This window comes from Bison bison, unplaced genomic scaffold, assembly GCF_000754665.1.
Source record: "Bison bison bison isolate TAMUID 2011002044 unplaced genomic scaffold, Bison_UMD1.0 scf7180017864487, whole genome shotgun sequence".
Taxonomy (NCBI): domain Eukaryota; kingdom Metazoa; phylum Chordata; class Mammalia; order Artiodactyla; family Bovidae; genus Bison; species Bison bison.
This window is the reverse complement of record NW_011495047.1, coordinates 10,077,377-10,093,237: the sequence shown is the minus strand read 5'-3', so window position 1 is coordinate 10,093,237 and position 15,861 is coordinate 10,077,377.

The following is a 15,861-nucleotide window of genomic DNA, read 5'->3' as shown; positions in this document are numbered from 1 at the left end:
TCAGTAGTTGAGAGACAGATCATTTGACACTCGACCAAATGAATCAGTACATTAGGTCAGAGCTCAAGCAACACCATTTAAACTATTTATTCTCAGCCTTGGGTGCATGATGGAGAAAATAGCTGTGCTCACATCCCTAAAATGCCACAGGAATATGTCCATAGCACAAGGAAAAGTGCAAGATTTGCAAAGCACGTCTATAACCCACAATCAGACTTTGTAGGAAAAAATGACTTATTGGTGAGGTAGAAGATACATAAGCTGTATCAACTGAGTTTGGTACCCAGCTGTCCCTTCAGTGAAGGCAGATACAAGAAGTACAACTTGGATGATGTCACTTCTGAAATGAAAATGTTATTGCACTTCTCTGTGGTTTCATCCTTAAGTTATTCCTATACCCGAAAATGAGGATTCCTCTGAATAGTTGAACGTGGCCTGTTAAGCATCTGTTACAGAGATTTTTTGCATCCCAATCTTTACAATATAAAGAGAACAATGTTCCTCTGAAAGAACAAGCTGACAGTTTTTTGCTAGTTGTTGCCACAATATCCTTGTTTCAAAAGAAAACAGATGAAATGAAAGACAGAAAAGTCTGCTTAAGATTTTTGACTTTAAGACATGCATGTTGAAATTTATCATCCATCCTAAATTTAGGAGCATTTAAATATTGCTGTGTGGATGGAAGCTTTAGAATTGCTCCTGATGCTGGAGCAACTGTATACCGCTTGAGTATTTGGATTAAACAAGTCTGTTATCTTCTGCAGACAAAATAATGATGAGGTACATTTACCTACCGAGAGGAAGGGACTGAAACCCGGTACCATTTATGAATGGTCTTTGAAAGCAGCCAGAATCAAAGCAAATGTTATACCAATTTCCAGACAATGCTTAAGAGTCATACTTATGTCTCCGCTGAAGCATTACTAGAAGTATTCAGACTGTAGGTCTGAATCAGAGACATAGCTACAATTTCTAGTTAGAATACCACTTGCCATCCTTCAGGATCTTTGTTCCAAAGATGGGCGCCATATCTTACATTAACTGTTTCGGTTTGGTCCTTTTGCTCAGGTTTCTATGGACTGCTCCTGAAGATGTGAGAATTCCTAAATGTGTGATGAAATGTACCACCATGTGTTAAACTGTATGATAAAGCTGATCATGGACTTTCTCCAAACCAGAGCATTCTGGGATGCTGGCAATCAGCAAAGACTGACAGATTGATATCAACACACTTTGTAAGGAAGACAACTTGGCAATGTACCTCAAAATGACAAATATGCAAATGCATTTCTACTTCTGAAAATTTATCTTAGATACATATGTTCCGAAATGATGCAAGCAAGAGGCAATTTATCACAATTTTGTTATAATAGCAAAAAAATTAAAACAATGCCACATATGGGGGGCTGGTTAAAATGTGGTACATCTATACAGTGAAATACTATATAGTCATTAAAAAGGGAATTCCTTTAGTCATTTTGAAATCATGAAGACATGTTAAGTAGAGCATAAAAGGTGAGAGCAGTAATTAACCAGTTATTTGTAAATTACCTGTCATTTTGTAAAAAGGGGATGAGTAGATAAGAATGGGTTTTATATTTGCTCCCATCCTTCCATATATGTACACAAGATCATGTTAATACTAGTGTCCTCTGGGGTGGGAAACTCAAAGTCAGCAAGATTTTCCTCTGTACACTTTCAATTTTTCAGTCATGAATTATCTATTCAAAATTTTGAAATTTTAATCATGAATTATTCATTCCAAAGGAAATATTCTAAGTTAGGCTTTGAAATGACCAGAACAGCACCAAATACATAGTTAGCACACTTTTTATTGAATGATAATTCCCTGGATGTGCAGTTGAACCTGGAATTTATGCCTATAACATTATGATTATTAAAGACTTTTATCCTACTCAAAAGTTAACAAAAGAGTTACAGAACATTTTTTAACCAGTCCCCCCTTCTTTCTACCCTGTGTCTTTTATGACTATTCTAAAAACTGCTGAGAAAGTAAGTGTAGAGTGCGGGAGAAGCTCTGTGTCCTTGTACTTCCTGGGATTAAGTAGAAGTGCCAGGAGTGTTGAGCAATTGCCTGGAGCAATTTTACTTATGTTTATTTCTACCCACTGGGCTCTGGATTTTGTATATAAGCATCTCTCCTCTGGACTTCTCTCTCTACTTTCTATTGACAAACTACAAAAAAAGAAGCCAGATATTTTTGAGACCCAAATTACTGTGTACAATTTGATCACTTAGAAAGTCTTAGTGGTGAATTAAGTTATTTGGTGACATTTATTGAAAAGAGGTAATCAGAAACAAACCCTCTTATAAGTGATTTTCATGATTCTCTGATTAAATGAGAACAACATATAAATGAAACTCTTTGAATTTGGGATCAATATGGATAGCTCCTGGTTTAGCATAGTGGCGTACCTCCTTAAGAAATAAGTAGAGGGGTTTACTCTTGGGGTAAGGCTTCCCTCATGGCTCAGATGGTAAAGAATCTGCCTGCAGTGCAGGAGACCCGGGTTCAGTCCCTGGGTTTGGAAGATCCCCCGGAGAAAGGACTATCAACCCACTCCAGTATTCTTGCCTGAAGAATTCTATGGACAAAAGAGTCTGGCGGCTACAGTCTATGGGGTCACAAAGAGTTAGACACGACTGAGTACTGGGTGACTAACACACTCTTGGGATGGGGGAGGGGATGAAAAGAACTGTGATGCTATAAGACAACGATGTCTTGCATTCCTATAATGGGCATCGTTCTTATCCCTACAGTTCTTTTTCATCTACCTCACAGGACTGGTTGAGGATTAAATGCGTGTGGTGTGTGTGAGCATTCTTCATAAATTCTGGAGTGTGTTTCATATACAAGTGCTGAAGTTGCCCAGTCACAAAATGTTGAGGTCAGAAAGGGTAGACATGCTGAAAATGGTGTAAAAGCACTGATGCTTCAGAGTTGTGAAGCTTCCAAGTAACACACTGGATATTTCTGGGGGATATCTGGGGGATATATCTGGGGGATATTTCTGCTGGGGCGTTAACCCTGTTCTTGGGATTTGGAGTTTCATTATTGAGCCTCAAAAAAATGCCTTGCTTCAAACTGACATAGGCTGCTTTGTGGCTTCAGCGCCCTGGTGCCCTATTGGCAGACTTTTAAGTTTGATCCTCAGTGCAAGCTCATTTCCTGTGCTTAGAGAGAAGAGGGACTCAGCATCACAAGCTGAGTCTTCAGCTTTTATTGAGGTGAGGAGATGAAGATCCTGAATACCAGTCACTAAGCTGAGTCTAACTCCTAATGAGATTGAGTGTGGAGCCCTGTACTGAGGTCATAGGACAGTATTTCTGGAATTAGCCAAGCTTCATGGCAACTGTTGTCATGAGCCATCTTGTTTGTCATGAGCTATCCTGTGCCTAAACAGCCAGCTCCCGTCTTCATATTAAGTTACCATATAGGATCATGACCTAATGCCACACCTCTCCATAGGAATTTTCTTTGTCCTGAGGCTATAGAAATTGGCTGCAAACCCACAAAAGGGGTTGGCTCTCCCTTGAGCTGACCCACAGTTCTAAATGCATCTCCGGTTCTAATAAACTCTATTCTCCTCTCATTCTGCCTCGTGTCTAGAAATTCTTTTCTGGCTGACACGCAGACCACAACATTGAGGACAAGAGTCCACAAGAGGACCAAGCTGCCCAGGCATGGGTTGGATGAGCCGCTTCACTGCCCAGTCTTGGCAGCAAATAAAGCTGACTATACAGGCGTCCCTCCTTGCCCTGCGCAAGAGTGGGGTGCTAGGCCCTGAGGGTTGGAGAGTGATTGACAGCTGGATTGCAGTGCACAGACAAGCTTTGAGGTTTAATGTTAAAAAAAAAAATGGCCTAGACTGAATTAGGACATCAGAGATGTATCTTGGCATATGAAGAGCTTGACTTCTAAGATGCTGTTTCAGTGGAAATATGCCATGAATGGTTCTAATGTAGCACCGACTGTGAATCAGCTTTCAGCGGAATAAAGATTCCAAAGGCTGGTCTTTGTGGATGCCCTACGAATTTTTTTCTCCCTTCTTGCCAAGAACACTCTGGCAAGGTCAGAGTGACTGTCGTGGTCGACATGGAAAGAGATCATCATCTATACTACTCCAAATATTCATAGTCTCCTTGTGTGATTAGCTCTGACCTGGGTCACTTAATCAAGCTATTAATCTACCCTGGTTACTTGTTGCACATGGATTGGAAGACGCATGCTCACTAGGTCTAGGCAAGCATTCTGTTACCCTGTATAACATGGCTTGGCATGTAAATGGTTCCGGGATCTTTGTTAGGAAGAAAGGAGACTATCTTATAGGAGGCTGCTGCTTTCACTGTTACATTTTTGGAACAAGCAGGGCCCTGATAAGAAGATTGATTCCAGAGGCTTCCCTGGCTGTCCAGTGGTTAGGTGTCTGCCTTGCGGACATGTGGAGGACATGGGTTTGATTTCTGGTTGGGGAGGATCCCACATGCTATGGAGCAACTGGGCCCATGAGCCACAATTACTGAGCCACCGCTCTAAAGCCCAAAAGCCACAACCGCTGAAGCCCGAGAGCCTAGAGCTGATGCTTCGTGACAAGAGAAGCCACAGCAATGAGAAGCCCACGCACTGCAAGGAACAGTAGCCCCTGCTGGCCGCAACTAGAGAAACACCCGCACAGTCAAAAAATAAAATTGATTAATTAATATTTTTTAAAAAGAAGATCGATTCCAGAAATGATTGGGTTCTGATCTGTGCCTGGTGTTCCTGGGTCCCTGTCGGCCTCAGCCCCACCCCAGTCTAGCTTTGGCACATTGGGCTCCCAGTATCACCTTTCCAGCCAGCAAAGTTATCTTTTCTTCTCCTTCAAGCTCACAGCTGAGACTCCAAACCCAACCATCTGAACTCTGGCTTGAGATCAGGGATGTGTCTGGGAGCAGGACGGAAGATGCCCAGAAAACAAGAGCTGGTGCTACCAAGACAACCTTCTCCACCACCTTTCTGCTACTGACTTCCTAAATGGTCAAGCAGATAACAAAGAGAGACAGAAAAGCCATTGAGTTTAGAAGCTAACAACCAAATGATGGTTTCATTGGTACCTTGGTGCAGGGTTATAGTTTGTTAACTAGAAGGAATAGCTGCAAATATTATGACTTGAAGAGATGGGCTGTGGGAACCGATGCTCCTTAGGACACTGACCAAACGACAGTGTGGGCGTGGGGACCTAATTAGAGAGGGAGAGCCAAGCCTGGCATCTTGAATCTGTTGGCTGTGATACGGACAAAGTGGTTTTTAAACCCTTTGTTTTCAGATAATCGCAGATCCATCAATTCAGTTCAGTTCAGTTTGCGACCCCATGAATTGCAGCATGCCAGGCCTCCCTATCCATCACCAACTCCTGGAGTTCACTCAGACTCACGTCCATCGAGTCAGTGATGCCATCCAGCCATCTCATCCTCTGTCGTCCCCTTCTCCTCCTGCCCCCAATCCCTCCCAGCATCAGAGTCTTCTCCAATGAGTCAACTCTGCGCATGAGGTGGCCAAAGTACTGGAGTTTCAGCTTTAGCATCATTCCTTCCAAAGAAATCCCAGGGCTGATCTCCTTCAGGATGGACTGGTTGGATCTCCTTGCAGTCCAAGGGACTGTTGTAAAGACAGTACAGAGTACCATGTACCTTTCTCCCAGGTTCTCCTAAAGGTTAGATCTTAACTATAATATATACTATATATTTTATATATATATACTAAATTTATGCTACATATACTATGATGCAGTATCTAATATATACTATAATACAGTATCAAAGCCAGGAAACATATTGGTACAGTGTGGGTATAGTGGCATGCCATTTTATCACATGTGTGGATATGTGTAACCATCACCTCGGCTAAAATACAGAATTATTCCACTGCTGCAGAAGTCTCCCACACACTCTCCACGCCATAACCACACCCCCTCACACACCACAATTACCACATCCCTGAATCCTTGGAAACCACTAATTTGTTCTCCATCTCTATAATTTTGTCATTCTGAAAATGGTATGTAAGTGGAATCATATAGTATATGACCTTTTGAGGTTGGTTTTTTTAATATATTGCTGAATTCTATTTGCTGATTGTTTAAAATGTTTGCATTTACATTCATGAGGGATTCTGGTCTTTAGTCCTTTTTTTTTTTTTTTTTTTTTTTTTTTTTTTTTTTTACTATCTTTGTCTGGTGTTAGCATCAAGATATCGTAGGTTCGGTTTCAGACCACTACAACAAAACAATGATCACAATTAACTTTTCTTGGCTTCCTGGTGCATAAAAATGTTACATTTACACTATTAAGTGTGCAATAGCATTGTGCTTTAAAAGAACAATGTGCATACATTAATTTTAAAATACTTTATTGCTAAAAACGGCTAACCATTACCTGAGCCTTCGGTGATTCATCATCTTTTTGCTATCAGAGGGTTTGAGATATTGAGAGAATTACCAAAATGTGGCACAGAGACACAACGGGAGCACATGCTGTTGGAAAAATGATGCCAATAGGCGTGATCAATGCAGGGATGCCACAAAATCTTCAATTTGTGAAAAATGCAGTATCTGCAAAGGGCAATAAAATGAACTGCAATAAAACAAGATCTGCCTGAATTGCCTTCTAAAGTGAACTGAAAAGTGTTCCCTCCTCTTCTATTTTTTGGAAAACACTATTGTAGAAGCAGCATTAATTCTTCTTTACATGTTTGGTAGAATTCGCTAATAAAACCCTCTGGACCTGGAGAGTCCTTTTTCAGGAGTTTTTAACTTACAAATTTAGTTTCCTTTATAGTGATAGGGCTACTCAAATAATCTCTTTTTTATTGAGTAAATTATGGTAATTTGTACTTTGCAAGGAGTTGGTCCATTTCACCTAAGTTGTCAAATTTACACGTGTAGAGTTGTTTGTAGTGTGCTCATTATATCTTTTTGATGTCTCTGAGATCAGAGGTGATATCTACTGTTTCATTCCTGATATTAGAAATTTGCATTTTCTCTTTTTTTTTCTTTGTTAAATTTACTAGAAATTTGTCAATTTTATTTAATGTTTAGAAAACAAATTTGTGTTATTGGCTTTATTGGCTCAATTTCATTGTTTTATCCTCTTATCTTTAATATTTCTAATTTCATTGTGTTTATTTTGTTCTTGTTTTACTAGATTCTTAAAGAGCTTTGATTATTGACTTGAGACTTTTCCTCTTCTCTAATATAAACTCGAAGTTCTATAAATTTTCTTCAGTACAGCTTTAGTGTATATAAATATAATATATATTTTATAGCATATCATTTTAATATATGTATTAATATTATGCTTATATGTATAGACTTTGCCCTGAGACTTCCTCTTTGGACCATGGGTTACTTAGCTGTTCCAAGTGTTTAGAGATTTTCATTTCATCTCTCTGTTTTGACTTTTGGTTTCAAGAACACTCTCTGCATGATTTCAACTTTTGGAAAAAAATTTGAGATCATTTCTGTGGCCCAGAATGTGGTTTCTCTCAGTCTCTGTTCTGTGGGTGCTAAAGAATTGGTATTTTGCTCTTGTTGGGTCGAGTGCTCTACGAATGTCTATTAGATTCTGCCAGTTGATAGTGCTGTTGAGCTCTTCCATACCCTCCCTGGTATAGTTGATAGAGTTTTCTGTCTGATAGTTCTGCCACTTGTTAAGACATGAGAGTGCTGAAATCTCGAACTATAATTACGGATTTGTCTAACTCTCTTCTTTTTCTTCACATCTTAGTTTTTGCTTCACATATTTTCCAGCTCTGCCCCCTGGTCCATTCACATTTAGAGTTGCAATGTCTTCTTGGTGGATTGACCCTTTTATGATCATGTAGTGACCCCCTCTGTCCTTGCTAAGTTTCCTTGTGCTAACGTCTACCTTTTCTGACATTGCTTTCATTTGATTAACACTTGTATGGTATATATTTTTCAATTCTTTTATTTTCAACTTACCTATATTATTGCATTTGAAGTGACTTTCTTGTAGACAGCATATAGTTGGATCATGTATTTTTATCCATTTGGCCGATCTGTCTTTTAAGGTCTTTTTCTGCACTTGCAAAATGTTGTACCAATTCCTTATAGCCTCTTATGAGAAATCTGTTATCATTCAAATTGGTATAAGTTTTCTCTTGATGTTTTCAAAATTTCTTCTTCACAAAATTTCAGAAATTTGACTACAATGTGTTTTGGTAAGGATTCTTTAGGATTATCCTATTTGGGGCTACTCAGTTTTCTGAATCTGTATGCCTATAACTTCTGCAAAATTGGCTAAATTTTCGATCTTTATTTCTTTAGATTTTGTTTAGCCCTACTCTTAGGAGACTTAAGTTAAAGTTGACACTGTCAACTTGAACAAATGACTTAACCCTCCTTAGCTCAGTTTTAATCATCTTTAAAATGTGCTTATTGGTGGACTAGTCCTTAAGGTTTCTTCTGTTTTGGTTTATAATTACTCTTAAAGGTAGCTTCCCCACCATCTCAGCATGTGGACATGCATGCTTCCGCAGACAAATGCTCACCAACTACTTTGTCCTACAGAAGTCTTTAAAGGAGGATTTGGCAACTTGCTTCTATGAGACATTTAAAACCTCACTCATCAGTTTTTGGAAATCTTACTCATTTAAATTGTCACAGCTCAAGGGCCCTGGGATTTAAACCTTGGAAAGGGTAAGGCTTGTCAGCAGAATTTCTGTGTTAATTTGTAAAGAGACGAAGGATATTAAAACTTTCCCCTCTACAGAAGAGAGACTGCAGATGAGGACTCCCTGAGTGGTCATAGAGGGAAAGCCACAGACAAATGTCAAAAACTCTCAAGGCCCTGGCTTTTCCTCTGTCCTGCCAGGCTCTCCTGTCCTAGAGGGATAAGAGGAGGGAAGATCATAATTGGCAGATGCAGCACTGGAAGGACCAGACACAACAGGATCTGAATGTAAATAAGTCAGAAACTTTATAAAGATTTATAAATATCAAAGTGATTTATACCCTCAAGGTACAAATGCATTCCAGAAAAGCTTTTCCTGTATTTTTATCTTTGCTCTTTATCACTTAAGCTACTAAAGGTGTTAACATTGGCTACAGTATTTCCAGGAAATGCTTGTACAAACATGAATTCCTCTATGTTCAGTGACTGGACAAATTGTTCAAATCTGTTAGAAGGAAGTACCTTTTTAAAACTATTTATGCTTCCTACGTACCAACTTTATTTATTTATTGACTGTAGTGAGTCTTTGTTGCTGCACGTAGGCTTTCTCTGGTTTCAGCAAGCAGGGGCTCCTGTCTGGCTGCGGTGCTCGGGCTTCTCATTGTGGTGGCTTTTCTTGTGGGGAGCATGGGCTCTAGCTGGGCGGACTTCATCACCTGCAGCACATGGGCTCAGTCGTTGCCACACACAGGCTTAGTTGCTCCTGCAGCATGTGAGATCTTCCCTGACCAGGGACTGAAGCAGCATCCCTTGCATTGCAAGGTGGATTCTCAACCCCTGGACCACCAGGGAAGTCCCCATCCACCAGCTTAAAAAAAAAAAAAGGAAACAGCTAAAAGAGGTTTTCTTCTCCTCCAGGCAGTCATTGAGAACCCCTGAATGTGATGAGAGTTATTTCTGATGGGCTTAATGCTTATGCAATCTAGATGGAGATGGAAGAGATGGAGCCATTAGGAGACAGACCATGGGAAATACAAGATCCACAAGAGATGGTTGGGTAACTGAGATAATGGAATTCTGCCTCTGGAGAGCTCTTCTGGCTGGTTAAGGAGGACTGAAAGGTGTCTGTAGAGAGGATGTGGGGACGGGTCGTCTAGTTCCAGATCTTTGGTTTTCAATCCCCTCTCTTAAAATACTTTCCAGGGAATGTTCTGATGCTACCCTGGGTCACAAAGGAGACTTTGTGACTCAAGAGATGAGAGCATCTATAAAACAGACAGTATTTTAAGTATTTTACTAACATTTTTTTTTCAAATGCAAATAAACATGTTCTGTTCTCCTGGAGGATCAGGACTGATGTCTGACCAACAGGGTCATGTACATGGATCGTTCTCTTGTCCCTACTCATTTCCTTTCAACTTTCCTTCATTTCACAACTGAAAGTCCACACCACCAGGCTCAGTGGGGAACGCAGGAAAAGAGTAAGCCCACAGCCACATGGGAACAGTGAACAGCAGGAGGAAATAGCACTGGCACCATTTATAGCACTGCTACAGCAGGTGCTTAAAATCCTTTGAGTCCCAAAGGCCTGAGAGAAAGAAGAGACAAAGAAATATTAAGTGTGTGCTATGCATATGCTTTTTCATACTGTTCATATTGTTCATGGGGTTCTCAGGGCAAGAATACTGAAGTGGTTTGCCATTCCCTTCTCCAGAAGAAGACTCTTGAGAGTCCCTTGGACTGCAAGGAGATCCAACCAGTCCATCCTAAAGGAGATCAGTCCTGGGTGTTCTTTGGAAGGAATGATGCTAAAGATGAAACTCCAGTACTTTGACCACCTCATGCAAAGAGTTGACTCATTGGAAAAGACTCTGATGCTGGGAGGGATTGGGGGCAGGAGGAGAAGGGGACGACAGAGGATGAAATGGCTGGATGGCATCACTGACTCGATGGACGTGAGTTTGAGTGAACTCCAGGAGATGGTGATGGACAGGGAGGCCTGGAGTGCTGTGATTCATGGGGTTGCAAAGAGTCAGACACAACTGAGCGGCTAAACTGAACTGATGCATATGCTTCTATAGGGAAAAGAGTGGCCAAAGATCTAAGCAGAGTAGACACTAAGGATTAGCAAGAGGATGTATTAAGCTTTAACATTAGGAGAATTTTGGTGACCTTAGCAAGAATAGTTTCAGTGAAGTTATAAGGGACTAGGAACTTGATTATACCAAGACACATGGCTTAAGTAGAAGCTAAGAAGTGAAGACCAAGTTTGAGAATGAAAAAGCCTGTTGCAGTAGGGAGAGGATCAAGGAGGGTTATGGTGGGAGTCATAAGAAAAAGAAGCTGTCAGGGAAGCATGGCTAATGGAGTGAGATTCCAGAGGAGGAAAATAAAGGGTTCAGGTGAAGGATTGGTTTCAAGTCCTAAAGGAAGGAGGATGAGATGCTCTGAGAGTTGTGGCAGAGCCAGGAGAGAGCTGACCACTGCGGTTCCCTTGGCATCTCTATCAGAGCACAGCCCACACTGGGTTTGGAGGGCACTAAAGTGTCTGGGCAGAGCTTTCTATGTGAGTCTAGAATGCAGGATGGGACTTCCCTGTGGTCCAGTGGTTAAGAATCTGCCTTCCAGTGCAGAGGACACGGGTTCGATCCCTGGTAGGGGACCTAAGGCCCCGTATGCCACCGGGCAACTAAGCGTGCTACAACTACTGAGCCCACATGCTGTAGAGCCCACGGGCCACAAGAGAAACCCCTGCACTGCTGTGAAGACCCAGCACTTTTTTAACTTTTAAAAATAAAAAGGAGGTGTAGAATGGAGGAGACTTTGACAATGGGGTGTGGGTTTGGGAAAACAGGTGCTAGAAACCAAGGCACCAAGTAGATGGCAGCGGGGGAAAGAGCATATAATAAAGGGATGAGCTACTGCGTTGGAAACTGATGGTTATTAAAATAAAATCAGAAGTCACAGACCTGCAAAAGTCAATTTTGGTCTTAGTCCCTCAGGTGGCAGAACTTCTTAAGTAGCAACTCTCATGGATCTATTGAGGTGGTGGTGTGGGCCTTTGTCTGGCTGAGTTAAAAAGCAAATACCCTGGGTGTGCAAGTCAACAGAGAGGGCTCTGCTCTCTAGGTGGAGAGGCATCTCAAGGTGTGGAAAGGTGAAGTGGAAAGGCCATGTCTGGTCCCAACAGGGACTGTCTGGCAGTGAACAGACACACAGGAGGTTAAAACAGGTAGGAGGAAGGTGAGGTGAAGGTCAGGGAAGTTGAGGGGTGGGGGGAGTCAAGATTAAATGTAGGTTGAAAGGATAAGGTGGCTTTGGAGATAAATATGGCGTCTGGGGCAGGTCAGTAGGAGACCCCTCCCTCCCTAGAGGGTACCTGTAGGAGAAAAGGCGCTGCCGTCCAGAAGGCCCCATCATTTGTGAATCTCATGTCTTCTGTGCCTTCTCATGGTCAGCCGTTTCCACGTCCTGCTCAGCTGCCAACTTCTCATCTTGCTGGCTTCTATCTGGATGCCTCACTGTAGTCGCTGAGGTCTCTCAAACTGTCCCTTTCCAAGTGAGTGTGCTTCCCAACAGCCTCCTTCTTAAAGCAATCACTCCAGGAAGACCTGGAGTCGGTAGATAATCCTCCCGTATCCTGACCTGGTTTGGTACATCGGTCACTTGGTGCTCCTTCTCTTTTGTTCTCCGCCTTCCCAGAAAAACCCTGCTCCATCTCACTGAGTCAGGGTATACCTGTTGAAAGTTTACATTGTAATAGCAGCAAAACATAGGTTCTAGATGATTTAGCTACTTAGTAGCTAAGCAAGGTGAGTTATTTAAATTACCAATCTTTGGTTAACTATGTAGTCAAGTATGCAGGGTAGCCTCTGACCCTCCTGGTAAGTGTCCGGCCAGTGTTAGCTATCTTTATTGCTAATGTGTCTTTCATCAGAGTCCAGTTCCAGAAAGTCAGGAAGTACTGAAAGTGAACCAGGGTTCCAATTATCATAGCAAGATGCCAAGTTAGCTAGCTTTATGCTAAGAGATAGATCTCTTCTCAATGTCCATTGCTTGCACTCTAGACCTTTGCCAGGATCCTAGGACTCCAATGTTCTCCCCAGAGCCATAGGAAACCCAATGAACATCATTATGGGAAAAGAACGGGGCACTCATTTTATACTTGAGGGATAAAAGACACTCTCAACATGCATTCCTCCAGAATCCCTGAGTCTAGCTAGAACGCCAGAAAATTGCAGACTCTAATGGCATTATTTTAGCTTCACATGAAGATGCCTTTTCAGAACTAATTTGTCATTACATCCTAATCCCTTTAAAACTGAGGTTAAGTATAAAAATCATATTTACAAATGTCTTGACATTAGTTATTTTTGTCCCATATAAAGAGAGTTACAAGTACTTTTAAAGTTATTGCTACCTTTTCTGATATACGAATGTGCTTCTAGTTGTTCAAGAATCAGAAGGAAGGAGGAAGAAAGTAACGTTTATTGAGCCATTTAAGTCACTTCTGGGACCACTTTATGATGCCTGAGTAGGCATCCCTTTAATAAACTTCTTGCTCTCTCCTCTCTCTTATCTCTCTCCACCCCTACTTTCTCCCAGTATATAAATCTTAGAGGGACCAAGGTCATTGTTTAAGATTATATCTGTAGTAGGTGAAGATTTGGTCAGAAAAAGGATTGAGAAGAAAAAGAATTGAGGGGATTAGGAATAAATCAGGTGCTAAGGTCCTGTGGCCACACTAGCTCTCTCATTTCTGATTGAGCCCAGGGGAACTTGGGCTGTGGGACTGAAATGGTCCCTCTGTGTTCAGTCATGTCCAACTCTTTGCAACGCTATGGACTGTAGCCCACCAGGCTCCTCTATCCATGGAATTTTCCAGGCAAGAATATTGGAGTGGGGTGCCATTTCTTCCTCCAGGGCATCTTCCCAGCCCAAGGATTGAACCTGCATCTCTTGCATCTCCTGCATTGGCAGGAGCCAATGGGAAGCCAAAATGGTTCTTCTCTCATCTGATATTTCTTCTTTCCATCTGCATGTCATGGAGACCCCTTCAGAAAGCTGTGGGCTGAATTCCCATGGCAACAGCTTTCACTGACTCCCTACCCTGTATGACACAAGTTTATAGACTCCTGTTGTTAATTATGAAAACCTTTATGTAGAGCAATGGATCTCAGGCTTGAGTATGCCTCAGAATCACCTGGAGGTCTTGAATAAACTTAGACCCCATCCCCAGAGTTACTGATTCAGTGGGTTTGGGGCAAATCCTGAATATTTGCATTTCTAACAAGTTCCCAGGTGACACTGATGCTGTTGGTCTGGGAACCATACTGAGAACCACCTAAGTAAGGATCTCCATTTTTTAGTTTCAACAAGCTATGAATATAACAGCTTAAGACTACACAGTTGCCAATCACAGGCTCTTAACACTAGTTCATCTTCTCTCCTAAGCCTGAAGCTGGACTGCTCCAGGCACCCTGGCTCTCCAGGCCCCCTGGGATAGTGAAGTTTATACAGCAAAATAAATGACAGAAATGTATTTTCTCCCAGTTCTGGAGGCTAACGGTCCAAGATCAAGATGTTGACAGGGTGGGTTTTTTCTCCTTGGCTTGGAGATGGCGCTTTCTCCCTGAGTCTTCACAGGACCCTTCCTCTGCATATAGTTCAGCTGTTCAGTAGCTCAGTTGTGTCGGACTCCTTGCAACCCTATGGATTGCCACATACCAGGCTTCCCTGTCCTTAACTATCTCCCAAAGTTTGCTCAAACTCATGTCCATTGAGTTGGTCTTGCTCTCTAATCATCTCATCCTCTGCTACCCTCTTCTCCTTTTGCCTTCAGTCTTTGCAAGCATCAAGGTCTTTTCCAGTGAGTCAGCTCTTCGCATCAGGTAGCCAAAGTATTGGAGCTTCAGCTTCAATATCAATCCTTCCAATGAATATTCAAGGTTGATTTCCTTTAGGATTAGACTGCTTTGACCTCCTTGCAGTCCAAGGGACTCTCAAGAGGCTTCTCCAGCACCACAGTTCAAAAGCATCAGTTCTTCAGTGCTCAGCCTTCTTTATGGTCCAGCTCTCACATTTGTACCTAACTACCAGAAAAACCATAGCTTTGACTATACAGACCTTTGTCGGCAAAGTGATGTCTCTGCTTTTCAATATGCAGTCTAGGTTTGTCATAGCTTTCCTTCCAAAGAGCAAGCATCTCTTAACTTCCTGGCTGCAGTCACAGTCCCCAGGGATTTTGGAGCCCCCCAAAATAAAGTCTGCCACTCCTTTCTTTTCCCCATCTATCTGTCATGAAGTAATGGGAATGAATGTCATGGTCTTTGTTTTCATGTTGAGTTTTAAGTCAGCTTTTTCACTCTGCTCTTTCACCCTCATCAAGAGGCTCTTTAGTTCCTCTTCACTTTCTACTATTAGAGTGGTATCATCCGCGTATCTGAGGTTGTTGATATTCTCCCAGCAATCTTGATTCCAGCTTGTAAGTTACAAGTTACATCCAGCTTCCTCTGTGTACATCTGTGTCTTATCTCCTCTTCTTATAAGGACACCAGTCATATTGGATTAGGACCACCTTAATGACCTCATTTTGGAGAAGGCAATGGCACCCCACTCCAGTACTCCTGCCTGGAAAATCCCATGGACAGAGGAGCCTGGTAGGCTGCAGTCCATGGGGTCGCTAAGAGTCAGACACGACCTCGAAACTTCACTTTCACTTTTCACTTTCATGCATTGGAGAAGGAAATGGCAACCCACTCCAGTGTTCTTGCCTGGAGACTCCCAGGGACAGGTGGGCTGCCGTCTCTGGGGTCGCACAGAGTCGGACACGACTGAAGCGACTTAGCAGCAGCAGCAGCAGCAATGACCTCATTTTAACTTCATTGAAGATAATGTTTCCAAATACAGGCCTATTCTGAGGTGCTGGGATTAGGACTTTAACATACGAATTTGGGAGAACTCAATTCAGCCCACAGCACCATCTCATCCTCTTTCTCAGGGCAAGCGGGTGGGGAGCAGGCTGTGTTCCACGCCTCTCACTGTCCACTCCTTCCGTTCTTGCTGCCTTCTTCTCCCACTGCCTGGCTTCCTGAAGGGACCGACAGCCTCACAGATGATAACCTGGAGGCTAATTTTGCAGCAGGGCCCAGCCTGACCTCAGCTTGGTGA